We start from the raw sequence: 13,475 nt of genomic DNA on the forward strand, positions 1-13,475 counted from the left end.
ACCAGGCGTGCCCCGACGGCGGGGGCCAGGCCGCGGCCCCAGGAGCCCGGCACCGGGTGTCTGGGACGTCCCGAAGGACGCCGCCTGGCACCGGACTGGAGCGACTGCTGACCTCGGGCCCCGGCCCCGCCCCCGGGAGCCCCGCCCCGCCCCGCCCCGCCCTCAGCGCCCGGGGTTGGCTGGAGCCGGCGGCCACGCGCGGCGATTTGCCACGCGCCGCGTCACTGCAGCCGCTGTCGGCTCCGCGGGATGGTCAGTGAGGCAGCGGCGGGGGCGGCGGGCGCGGTGGGCGCTGTAGGGCGCGACGTTGCGGGCCGCCCCACCCTGGGAGGCGCCCAGTCCCTCATCAAGTGACTAGTATCCCTTCCAGGAGAACAGGGTCTTCAGAGGGAAGCGTGCTCCAGCCGGTGGCCCCGGCGCCAAACCGCCGTCATCTCCTTCCTGTGCCGGGTGATCTTCTCCTCACCCACCCGGAAAAACATAGTCCGCCCCTTACGTCCTTGTGGGGTAGGTCTCGCTTCCAAACAGCGTGAGTCTCTTTGCTCGCACTCTTGTCTTTCGCATTCCAAGTACTCTAGGACCCCCCCCCCCTCCACCGCCACCTCGAATACCCCCCCCCCCCCCCGCCAAGATAATACATCAGCTCTGGAAAGAAACCTTATGGGAGAGAAGAGAGAGGGAACCAAGGGAAGGGAGGGAGAGGCGAGGATGGCGGAGGGACACTGAGGGCCGTCGACGAAGTGCGCACGCGCGCCGACAGGAACGAGTTCCGGTCTGGCCGGGGCCTGTCTCCTAAAAATAGCCCCGGTGTGGGGATCCGTGCGCGGATGTCCCGGCGAGTCCCGGGCTGAAGGAGGCGGCTCCGGGCGGCGCGGAGCGCTGGTGGCGGGCCCGGGCTGCAGCGAGTGTGCGCCCGCCAGCTGCGCCGGAGACCACGGTGAGGGTCGCGGCCGGCGGGGTTCCATCCGCGGGGCTGGCGGTGACAGTGGGGCGGTGTCTCGGCGAGGGGCCGAGTAGGGGCTGAGGGGCGCTGGGGCGGGGGGCACGGCCGAGGAGGGGTGCCCGCGGGGTTCCGGAGACGCCTGGACTGGGCGGCGTCCGGCTGGCAGGGGGCCGGGTGCGCGGGCGCGCGGCGGCGGGACGGGTGGGGCGCGGCGGGCGCCGAGGGGTGTCGCGTCGGGGTCGGCGCCGAGGGGCGAGGCGCCCGCGGAGGTGGGGGCGGGGTGTCCCGAGGGCGGGCCCGGGTCTGACGGGGCGCCGCAGCGCGACGGAGGGAGGCTCGGCTTCGCTGGCTCGGTGCTAGGAGCCTCCCTGTGCGCACGCCGCGTCTGGGGCTGGGGTCGGTGGGGGACATCGCCTTCTTGAAAGTTGAAGGAGTTCCCCGGGGCCCGGAGCCTCTCCAGGGCGAAACGCCCGAGAGCCCTTTTCTCCTCCTCGCCCTCCGAAGCCACGGTTTCCTTGAAGGGATTGACCGCTAGTGCGGGGGGCGTGCTGTTTTTTGGAAAGAAGTTCCCCCCACTTCTGGTTTGGAGACGGTTGGTGTAACCGGGCGGAACACGTAGGTCCAAGCTCTCCGTGTGTGCGTGTGCGTGTCGGGGGCCGCGTGGGTTTGGGGCCAGCCCGGGAGGTGGCCTGGGCCGCGGGCACCTGCGGGCTGCGGCCGGCCGGCGGTGCAAGGGGACGTCGCGGGGCAGGAGGGTGTAGAGAGGAAACCGCTCGCTACCCGCTGCCTGCCAGTAGATCCCGGCTCGCAGGGAAGATTTGTGAGATAGAAACTTTACCTTTTAGTTCGATGTCATCGGTCTTTGAACAGTGACGATTAAATTAGTAGGAGAGAGTGTGCAAACAAGTTTGGAAAAAGTGAGCCGTTTTGAATCAGAAAAGCAATTTTTTACCCCCCTGTGAAAGTATAACTATAAAAATGTTCTTCCTACCTGAAGTGTGATTGCTGAGATAGGAAACGAGCCTTCGTCATGGTCCAATAGGGAACCGTGTGTATATTGAAGAATAGCAACATCGTGTTAACCTGCATTTTAGTTTACAATGAAGTTGAGATTCCAGTAAATGTGCTGTTAGGAAGCCCTGCTGTGGTATGTTTACTATATATATATTTAAACAAATATCTAAAAATTTTCAGGTTTTTAGCGCAGCATGTTTCCCGCATGGGTTGTATCATCTATTCCTATACGAAGAGACAGTTCTCTAAAGCTGTAATTAGGTGTACATTACACAGGAGTACTTTCCCTTTAAGAATCCAGCTGTTGTTTTGGCAACTGCCAAGGACTCCAGTTGTCAGTTTTAAAATCTGTTACCTTGGCAGTACTTGAACAGTCTGGAAAAGGTAAACAAAACAAGCTTCAAAAATTTTTTTGAAAACACAGCAATGGCATTTATTTTAGTATGGATTTAGGAAGTGAGGTTAAAATAACTATATTGTGCTATTATGGCTTTTGTATGTACATTTTTTTTTTTTTAGTTTGGGCCTTTTTTGGTGTATTTTGGGAGGTCACCGTCTTTATTTTTATTTCTTTTGTTGGCAACTTTTGTTGTAGGAAAAAAGGCAAAAGGGCTTTCACTAAAGTGGATGCCAGTTTTAGACTATATCAAACATAATAAACGTGTTATTAAGGTTCGTTTTGTGTGGTGCACTAATTGATTTTGGAATTTTAATTCTCAATGAGCAGTTTTAAAAAGTTGTGCTAATGGTGGTGTAATAATGTAAATACTTTGAAGAGCTAAAACTAGCTTTTTAATAGACTCAGTCTTTAAATTAAAAATTCAGTTGGAAGAGTGCTTCCAGTAGAAACTTATTTACTAAAGCAGCAATGATTGCAAATAATAGTGACCTCTTTAAACACAAATATTTGCTTATCTATTTCAGTTAATTCACACTATTGTTAAATATAAAACTATGCTTTTATTTATACTGGAACAGAGGTGATAACATATTTAATTCCTTAATTGCTTTCTGGCAAAAATTGTTTTTTAACTACATTGTTGAGGTGAGGGGTTGGGGGTGTTCAGTGGAGGGAAAATAGCTCCTTGGGGCTCAGATATAATAATTGTATTGTCACCATATTGAATTATGGTTTGAGAATAATCTCCAAATTGTTGGGGTTTTTATGTTTGCTTAGTGGGTATGTGTGACAAATACTGTTTTTTGTAAATGCAGTTAGAAATATTCTGAAAGATGTTGAGTTGTTTCAAATGGTGATGTTTTATTTTTCAAAGCCATTGCATTACAGCTTTGTCTTTCCTATTTGGAATGCAGTGCAGGTTAATACTATTTTTATCAATATTCGGGCAATAGCAACATCATTCTAATTGTTTGGTTACCGAAAGAAATACTAAAGTGAATTCTGAGAGTGGTTAAGTAAATATGGAAATATTTATTAAAACATGATTTTGAAGTTTGAAATATTTCGATTTAATATTTTTTGTACATTTGTGTTCTGATTTAGGAGAAGGAAGCTGTCAGCAACTTTGTTATGAGGAAATAGCATGCTTGTCAGTCAGGTTTTGGAAAGCCGCCTTTTTTTCCTCCCTTTGCTGCCTTTAGTCTGGCAGGAGGAATTTAGTGTAACATATAATGATGACGGTCCTAGGTTTTCTGTGGACATTTCTAATTTCAGATATTCTTTCTGAGAATGTAATGAGACCAAATACTTATTTTTGTTTTGGAAGATAAAGTCAAGGTACATATGAATATTTCAAAGTCTGTCTGATATTTCAAAAGTCTTTCTTTTATCAGTGATGGGATGATTAAAACACTGTAGTGTGAATTGAAATGGTAACCATTGCTTTTTTTCTAGTTAGGAAAAATCTGAACATTCTTAGTAAATTGAGAAGTGGGTGCCCTCTCAATGTTTAGGTAATAAAAGAAGTGTAAATATGGAAAATCAAATCAGTCTTCCAGTCAGAATCTTTCTTCCAGCTAAAGAACTCTTCCACATGTCCTGCTGCTTTGCAATTCCTCATAAAGGAAGGCTGCTTGACTTTGCCGGCGGATCATGGTTCAGATCCCAGCTCCACCACTGGAAAAGCTAGGCATCTTCTGCAAAATGGGAAGCAATTACACTATCAGCCCCAAGAAATTGTAGGATTAAATGAGATAATGTATGTGAAAGTCCCTAGCACACAGCTTGAAGCTTAATATATAAAAATGTGTACTGTTTGATCTCCCTTCATCCCTTCCTCTATACATCCCTTCCTTCCTATGAGGATTACATAGGTACTCTACCCAGTACCTGTACACTTAGTGTCTGTGACCAAAAGAACTTTGTATAATGTATAAATGAAGGAGAATGCTCATATATTTGTTTGGAATAAAATGTTCCAGAATCTTAACTTCATTTTCAGATTATACATAAAATGTTTAGTTGGCTCTTATATATTAGATTTTTGACTTGTAATCATTATTTGATGCTACCTCCAAAATGTACCCAAATAGTTAAAAAAAAAAAAAATTAAATATTCTCTGCTTTGAGAAACGCATCATTCAGGAATTGTCTGTGGAAGTGTTTGCAAGTATGGTAATTTGAAAAATTGAAATTAGAAAAATATTTTTATATCCTACCTGAAATAAGTATATTTTAAAGTAGCTTTTCTTTGTTAGGTAATCTATACTTTTTTTAAGTGGAACTCTTTATATCTGGTACTCTTTACTTAAATAGACTCTGTGTCCAAATTATTATAATAAAGAGTATAAACTCATTAATTTCTCATGCATAGCAGGGGATATGTGTTGGCACATATTTAATAAATACTATATTTCTTACAGAGATCTTTGTTATTTACTGATTTTAATTATTTGTATTTACTGAGTTTGATAGTTACTGAACTTAATATTTTATCTAATATTGAGTAGTCTTAGTAATCATTCAAGATGAAATCCCAGGCATATAAATTGAAAAAGGATTAGCTGGTATGTAAAGTGGAATACCAAATATTTGAACATTGGTATGACAACAGGTAATTTATTTCTTCATCAGTTTAATAATTGATGATCATGAAAACCAGAGGATCTGTTAACCTGGGTGAAAAAGAGACTCTAGTTGATCAGACTTCTGATAAATATCAACCAAGGTACATCTTTTTGTGGTTGTCTTGAATCAATACTAATTTTATTTTCTTCCTTATACAGAAATGTAAACTTTAATCTGTCAACTTAAAAAAAATTCAACCAACAATAAAGTTTCATGTTCTGAGAAATATTTTGTTAATGAGTGGTAAATTTATACTACATGGGCTGGACCTTTTTACCAGGTTATTTTTGTTACCAGCAACATGCTTATGCAGGTTGAGTTGGATTAGTTTGAGGAATGATTTGTGACCCTTGCAGCAAAGGGATACTCTTCACTTACCTGGTAAGGTAACTTGTAACTATTGGCTTATTAAAACAGGCTGTGCTTGAAAGGACTAATTCTGTGTTTGCCTGTCTTAACCTCCTAGCACCACCCCTAGCAATTCTTTTACAATAGAGACTGGAATTATATTTCTAAAATTCAAATCCTAAGGTCATTCTTTTTTTCAGAAAAAGTTTGAAGGCATACAAAATCAGTAGAGGAAGTAATTTAAGGGATAAGTGATTGACCTTTAAAATCAGACTGCCTAACTTAGAATATCCACTCTAGTACTTTGTGTTCTTTGGCAAGTTTTCAGTCTTCTTGAGGCTCAGTGTGTAAAATAATGATTATAACTTTACTTCGTAGAGTTGAGAAAATTATATGAGATGTGTATTATAGAGCTTTTACACAGTGCTTGGAACCTAATATGCAATAATTTTTCCCCTACTCTTACTATCATTACTACTAGTGTTGTTGCCATTACTAGTCATGGTTCACTTCATAGTATGATTCTGTTCCTCTCTTTCCAGGCCCATTGTCAGAAGCTACCCTTAGGTTTCTGTGACACAGTTAAGACCATCTGTTTGGTGTTCCCTGAAAAGGCCATGACATGTATTTACATTTTGATGACTCCCACTTTTATTTTTCTAACCCAGAATTTTCCTGAGCTTGATATTCACTTGGAATCCTAGTTGGAGTCACAAACATAATATTAGCCATATGACTAAAATACAACTATTTATTCCTCTCCCCCAATCTTATTCCTTCTTCCTCCCCTTGAACCTTGCTGGCCTTCTGTATTTCAGTAAATGGCAGTACTCAAGCCAAAAACTTGATACCATTTTGGGTTCTTTTCTCTCAAATCCAATCCATTAATGCATTCTTTTGTATCTTCAGATTTTATCTTGAGCCAATCCACCACACAATCTTTACTGCCACCTCTATTTCAAGGCATCGTTATGTCTTGCATGAATTACTGCAGTAGCCTCTTAACTATGCATCTTGTTTTCTTGCTTCTAGCAAATTCTTTCTTCACACAGCCCTAGGGATCATTTTAAGGGCCTAAATCATGTCATACCTCTGCTTAAAATCTTTCAGTGACTTATATTCTTCTTGAAATGAAGTCTGTACTCCTTTCCATGGCTTGAATGGCTCTGAACGATCTCCCTCCTTCTCATCATTCATCCCTTCATTCATTGGATGCTAGCCACACTCTCTATGTCCTTGTCTATCTTAGGGTCTTTTGCATGTTTTGTACTACTGGCTTGAGACACTCTTTTAAAGTTGGCAAACCCTTTGGAACTTGGTCTATTTCTCACTTCCTCGTTGAGACCATCCTGTTTTATATGGCACTCAGTTCTCTCACGCATCTTACTTATTTCCTTCAAGACACTTAATATAATTTGTACATATCTTGTTTGCTTATTTATTGCTTATTTATGGTCTTTCTCCATTAGCTGAATGTAAACTCCATGTAGGCAGAGGCCTTGTGTCTTGTTAGTAGCTGTATCCCTAGGCTTTAGTATACTGTCTGGCACTCGGAAAACACTAAATATTGGAATGAATACTTCTGTATCTTTGTTTATGTTTTTTGCCAGAATTAGAATGCTCCTTTGCTCATATACCTATTGAATTATTTATTCTTTAAGCTGTAGCTGAAATATTACGTGATACCAATTTTAATTTCTCTAGAGAAAGATTTTTCTCCCTTGCTCTTGATATACAAGCTATTTGTAGAGTAAAACCCATTTTAGAATAGGGTATTGTAATTAATATCATTCTCTTCTGCTAGGTCGAGTTCCTGTGTCAAAGAATATCCTGCGCTTTTTTGTATGCTCCGTACCCACCAGTAAATCATGGTACAAAGTGAATGCTCAGTAAATACAGAATTGAGTGGAAGTTGTCCTAATTAACTAAAATGACCAACCACAAATCAGTTTTCCCAATTCAGACTTTAAAAATTATAAAGGTACTTTCCAGACTATAAAGTCCTACCTAATGCATTTTTCTATACTTATTAACATAATGTCCAGCATTCTGGGTCAGGGCAGAAATCCCAGAGCTGTTGAGCATAAGAGGCATTTTCTGAGATTGCATTTTGCCTTCTTGCTGGGCAGTGAGTAGCTATCTTGTCTGAGGGCTGTATTTTCAGTTTGAAATGCATATCCCTATAAAAATGATCAGAAATTATAACTAGGTACTAGTTTCTCCTTACTAACCGGCATCCCCTCCATTCTATCCCTTCATTTCATCCAGCTGTTTCTCATTTCAGAAAGGCTTGGGAGAGGGAACTTTGCAATTTAACATAGTATTAATTAATATAACATGAAATACAGTACTAATTCAACTGTATTGCTAAGGAAAATTTATTGAAGAGCTTTTATGGTTAGGAACCTAACCACTATTTGTAATAGTGAAAATCATTCCATGTTCTAAACAGCTCATTTACAAAGCTGCTTTTGGAACACCCCATTTGCAGGTTGGGGACTTTATCAAAATGTTTATTTTGATATTTAAAAACTTTTTTTTAAATGATGTTTAACTAATTTGACATACATTATGAGGGAAAGGGAGAGAATAATATGGAGTTAAGATTTTGTTTTTCAGAAATGGCTCCGTTTCCCCAAAGTAAGGTTTTATTTTTGGCAGAAGTTTGTGTGTTTTTTAACTTTTGTTTTGGAAAAAAATACGAGAAAGTTACAGAAATAGCACAAAGACCTCATATACTTGTTACTTAGACTTACCAGTTGTTACCATTTTGGCACATCTGCTTTATCATTATTTGTATTTGCAGAGTACCCCAAAGTCTGAAAACAGGTTACTATTTTATTTTATTTACAGTTTGAAGCTCCTTGATTACATCTGGGGTATGCTAAAGGTGGGAATTTGTTCAGTTAAAGTCAGAGCCATATCATCTGAAGCAAAAAATCACAGGTGCATCCAAGGAATACGTGGAAATGCTGTATTAATGCATGTGTGTTTTGCTAACAAGGAAACCACATTTTAAACATACAATGTTGAATGTAATATGTGATGTAATAGAAGGAATCCTTTTGTAGAATCTTCTTCCTCTTTTCTTTGTCTTCTTCCTTTTCTTTTTATTGTACTTATATTATTGTACTTACTTTTATTATTGTATTACTTTTATTATTATTTTTTTATTGAATCATTTGAGAGCAAGTCGCACACATGGTGATCCTTTACCCCTAAATGCTTCAGCTGATACCTCCTAAGAACAAATTATATCATAGTAAGATGGATTTAATAAATTTAGTATTGATAGTATAACTAAACAGTTCATGTTGAAATCTCATCTCTTATGCCAATAATATTCTTTTAATAGCATTTTTGCTAATTGAATAGTATCCATTACCTTGTAGCTATCATACCTCATCTCCTTTAATCTGAAACAGTCTTCTGACCTTTTTTCTTTTTCCTGACGTGAATAATTTTGAAGAGTACAGGCCTTTTGTAGATGCCTATCAGTTTGGATTTGTCGTATTACTTTGTTACATTCAGATTATGCATTTTTGGCAGGAATACCACATAAACGATGGTATCCTCAGTGTATCAATTCAAGAGGCAATATGTTACTTGGGTCACTTAGTTAAGGTCTGCGTGCTAGTTTTCTCCATATAAAAGTTATCATTGTCCTCTTGTTGAATAATATGTTGGGAGGCACTTTGAGACTATGTAAATCTTTTGTTCTCTCTAAAATATTCTCATAATGGTTTTAGCATTCATTGGTGATTCTTGCCTGAAAGAGTTATTTATTACAGTTACTATTACAGACTGGTACTTTTCTATTATTCCTTCTACATTTATTAATTGGCATAGTATTTTATTGTAAAGAACTTTTCCTTCTCTTTTGCTTATTTACTATCAATATAAATCCGTAGATTCTTTTTTATTAAGCAGGTTATACTGTCAGTATTTGTTGTGATGTTCCAAATTAACTCAGATTTGGTCAGTGGGAGCTCCTTCAACTTAATTCATTGACTGTTTTGACATGTTCCTGTCATTTTTGGAGCACTTCCTTACTTTTAGGACAACAAGATATTCCAGGCTCATCTGCTTTTCCTGCTGCTGTCCTAGAATCAGCCATTTCTTCATGGAGTCCTGGTTTCTTTTATTGAGTAAGCATATTTAGAAACCAACAACTGGGCAATGGGTATGCTCTTTGATAATGGAGTTTCTTTGTTTTAGAGCCCTTTCAGCTGGCCAAGCTAAGAAATTTTGAGTTTATGTTGATTTCTCAGGCAGTAGATTGTAATTTCTCTTTTTAAGTTCCTGGAACTCCTTAGAAGAAAGTCTTTTTTGAAAGTGTTAGCAATTTAAATGACTACTTTCACCCGATTTTTCTATTTAATTATGTCAATGGTTGGGTCTTTTTTTCCAAAACATATTTTAAGCTTCTTGGGAATCGGAATCCTGTTTTTCTTTGTATATTCAGTGAATATGTTCCATAATGCCTTGAATATGATTGATACCCATAGTTGTTTATAATATAATATGTAATTATAATAATGACTCAATACTATTTTTTTATTCTTACACCATAATTAAGTATTCTTATGTTTGTTATTACATTTGAGGTAGTTTGTGGAAACTTGTAAGTGAATTGGTGATGCACTTATCTTGTTTTCAATAACTTTGTTATTCTTGAAGAAGTGAAAAATTTTAACTTTATTTTTTAGTTAAAAAAATTATAAAACTTAATCTCTAAGATTAAAGTATGTAATTAAGGAACATCAAAATACCTAATCTTGGCAGTGGTGTTTACAGTGTTTGTTCTCCAGCAAGTAATACATTTTCTGGGCATCACTTTAATTATAAAATGAGATGATATCTAGGTATTTTTAAACCTTAACATTACTTGCTTTATACCTAATTAACATTGAATTGTTTATGAAAGCAAAAAAGTACCACAAAGTATAGTGGAAAGAATATTGTGCTCTTTAGCCAGGAGTTATGACGTTCTTATTCTTTATAAGCATTGTGTTACTTTGGCAATCTAGGTAAGTTTGGTCTTCGTTACCTTCTTCATTCAGTCCACTGGGCTAGGTTAGAGGAATACCAGTGGATGGGCTCGGCTTTTACAGTCAGATGGCATTATAGACATACATGTGTTCATAATCCACTTTGCTGTGTGCTTGATGTGATAGTGCATAGTGCTGTAGTACCACACAGAAGCGTGAGTAACCCAGTTTCAGAGAGGTCAGGAAAATTTATCAAGAGGAAGTGACACCTTCAGTTTAGTTGAGGCCTGAAGAGTGAATAGGGCTTACCCTTGTAAAGAGGTGCGTAGAGTTTACCAGACCTGTGTTAAGGACAAAAGATACACTAGAGAGCTTGGATTGCTTGGAGAAACTCAGAGTATAGTATGGATGGATCAGGCAGTGCAAGAGAGGGCAGGTACCATAGGAAAACTGAAAGATGAGGTTGAAGAAGTAAGGGTCAGATTATGAAGAGTCCTTAAGCTGTGTTAAGGAATTTGTACTTATCTGTGGAAAATTCTATCTTAAAACTGAGTGGAAATTAAGAAAAAAGCTAATATTGATTTCAATGTGGAGAACTGTTTGGGGAGGGTTAAAATTCTCAGGCAGGAGAATAATTTAGTTGGGTATTACAACAGGCTATTTAAAAGCAGTAAAGTGGCCTAGACTATGGTAGTGGGATGAGGACTAAAGAAATAAGTGGATCTGAGAGATATATAGGACATGGACTTTAAGGGCTCAGTGATGGAGGCATGTGGAAGGTAAAGAGAAAGAAGAGCTAAGGGTGATGATTAGGTTTATGGCTTGGGCAAGTGAGGGAATGAATGGGCAGTTTACTGGAAATGGGAAGCGAAGGAGGAAGAGCAAGGCTTAGAGAAGTTAATGAGTTTACTTGTGAGAGTGCCTGGAAGGATAAAGTGGTATAGTGAGAGAGTGGGATACGTTTAATATCTGAAGTGGAACAGTTCCTGGCAGTGATAAAGGCCTAAGGATTTAGCTATGGAATAGGGTTTGAAGAGGAATGAAAGTGAAATGGCCAGGTAATTGACAGGATTTATTTATGAAAAAAACCTACAGACATGTGTGCCCTAAGAGAGAGGACCCTGTTTTAGATGATCTCAAGGTTTTCAGTGTTTAGTCTTGGAAAATTTAAAATCCAGTGCTCTCATAAGATTGTCTAAGTTAAACAAAGAAACAAGCAATCAACTGTCACAATATTAAAAGCCTTTTTTCCCAACAAGGTGAGAGACTATTTAATAGCCCTGGATAGCTAAAAATGTCAGTGCTTTTCAGTAATGGCTAAAAATTATGAAACATAACAGGCATACAAAAATTAAAGTGAATAGGTAATGAGTGCTGTCTAGCAATCTAGCAAGGTGAATGTAGTGGTTCTCTCTCAGTACCACTTCCCTTTTACCTTCTTCAGAGGTAATCATTATCTTAAAGATTTATCCTTTTCATTCATTCTTTTTTTAAAAACTATATATCCATATACATTACTAAATAATATATAGTATCTTTCATGTTTTACAACTTTATAAATGATACAGAACTATGCATACCTTCTGCAGTTTATGTTTCAACAAATAATCATATTGCAACATTTATCTGTTGTCTTAATGACCTGGATACTTTTAAGGAGTACTGGCCGTTATTTTGTAGAATCTCTTTCAGTTTGAGTTTCTCTGATGCTTTCTTATGAATAATTTGAGGTCTTACATTTTTGGCAATATCACCAAAGTAATGATATCATATTAGGAGGTGCATTTTATATCTGGGGCACATGATGTCAGGATCTCATTGGTGATGGCAATATTGAGGCCACTTAAGGTGGCCTCTGCTGGTTTCTCCATTGTAAAGTCAGTTGTTCTCTTTGAAAATGATAAATATCTTGGAGGAGATAATTTAAGACTGCTGATTTCCTTTTTTCCTTATATTTTCATTCATTTTAGCATCCATCAGTGAAACTTATCTGCAACAATTACAGGTTTTTCTCAGTTTCTGAAAGTAGAATCTACTTTTATAATGAAATATTTAAAACAAAACCTTTTATAAGATGAAGTGTCATAAAGCAAAGAGGCAGTTGCCATTCATTTATATGGAAAAGTTATGAGTGTTTTGAGACCCCCTAAATAACTTATCTTAGGCTTTTCTGAAACCTTAGGATGCATCTTGCTAACAGATGCCCAAAATAAATTGAGATAAAACACAGATGCTCACATAGTTCAAAGCTCCTGCTGCCTAATTCTGAGAAGCTGTGTGTAGTTGCCAGGGAAGGAGTTTTGGTGGTGCCACTCTTGCTGTTTGGGTATGTGCTGTCTTGGTAATGGCTCATTGCAAAACAACGTTATGCTTGCCTTTTCTTGTAAAAAAGAAAATCCTGTTTGGATTTATTTTGGTTAGTGAAAATATGTTCTAATGTAGGTCTTTCATAAAAGTGAAGTGGCGTAATGTGAGCTTTCAAAAAGTGGGGGATACTTGTTTAGTGTAATATTTACCTAATGTGACTTTGTAGTTTTTCTGTTGCCTTTCATTTATCAATTGAAATTTTTTAATCTCATCTCTTCTTTCTTTATTCAGTCATTTATATCAGTATAGACTCAAAGATATTTATTTTGTAGGTTATAATCTGATGCTATTATTATTGTTTTTATTGCTCAGATTATCTAGTTTTAGGCACTGAAAACTCCTTCTGGTTGACTCTTGTGTCCTTTGACATGTCCCCATGCTTTTTTGAGAACTTCCATACTTTCTGGTACTCTTAGAACTCAGGGCTCATCTTGTATTTTACCTGTCCCAACCCTAAAGTCACCCTCTTTTCCAAGGAGCCCTAGCCCCTTTTATTGGAGGATGGCGTTTAGAAACCAAGACCTAGGTGCTAGGTGTGCTTGTTCCTTTTGGGCTCTCATTGTTTCTGGCCTTCTCAGCAGAGCTAAGAAATATATTTGTGTATGCTAACCTACACGTACACTCTGCAGTCAGTTCTGCTGTAACGTGATATATGTGCTCCTAAAAATCACTGTGCTATGCAAAGTTGTGCAATAAAAACTGTGGGCTTTGTGGAATCAGTGGAGTTAGGGGAAAAAATATCCAAAAACTTTGTCAGTGAAAGGATAGGAAATTAAGATACCTC

At 39.1% G+C, this 13,475-nt stretch overlaps 1 protein-coding gene across 11 annotated transcripts in view; it reads left to right on the forward strand.

The window, feature by feature from the left end:
- The first annotated feature begins 232 nt into the window (after positions 1-232).
- Positions 233-13,475, forward strand: part of MEF2A (myocyte enhancer factor 2A) — a 156,725-nt gene continuing 143,482 nt past the window's right edge. For 2 of the 11 annotated variants that reach the window (XM_073227100.1, XM_037000441.2), the window contains exon 1: positions 752-937. The gene's annotated coding sequence lies outside the window, so the exon portion shown is untranslated. Of the gene's footprint in view, positions 508-744; positions 938-1,250; positions 1,559-13,475 lie in introns of those variants that run through there. The other 9 variants (XM_037000450.2, XM_037000446.2, XM_037000443.2 and 6 more) reach the window with 8 other exon arrangements.

The sequence above is a fragment of the Manis javanica genome, chromosome 18 (genome assembly GCF_040802235.1).
Source record: "Manis javanica isolate MJ-LG chromosome 18, MJ_LKY, whole genome shotgun sequence".
NCBI classification, from domain to species: domain Eukaryota; kingdom Metazoa; phylum Chordata; class Mammalia; order Pholidota; family Manidae; genus Manis; species Manis javanica.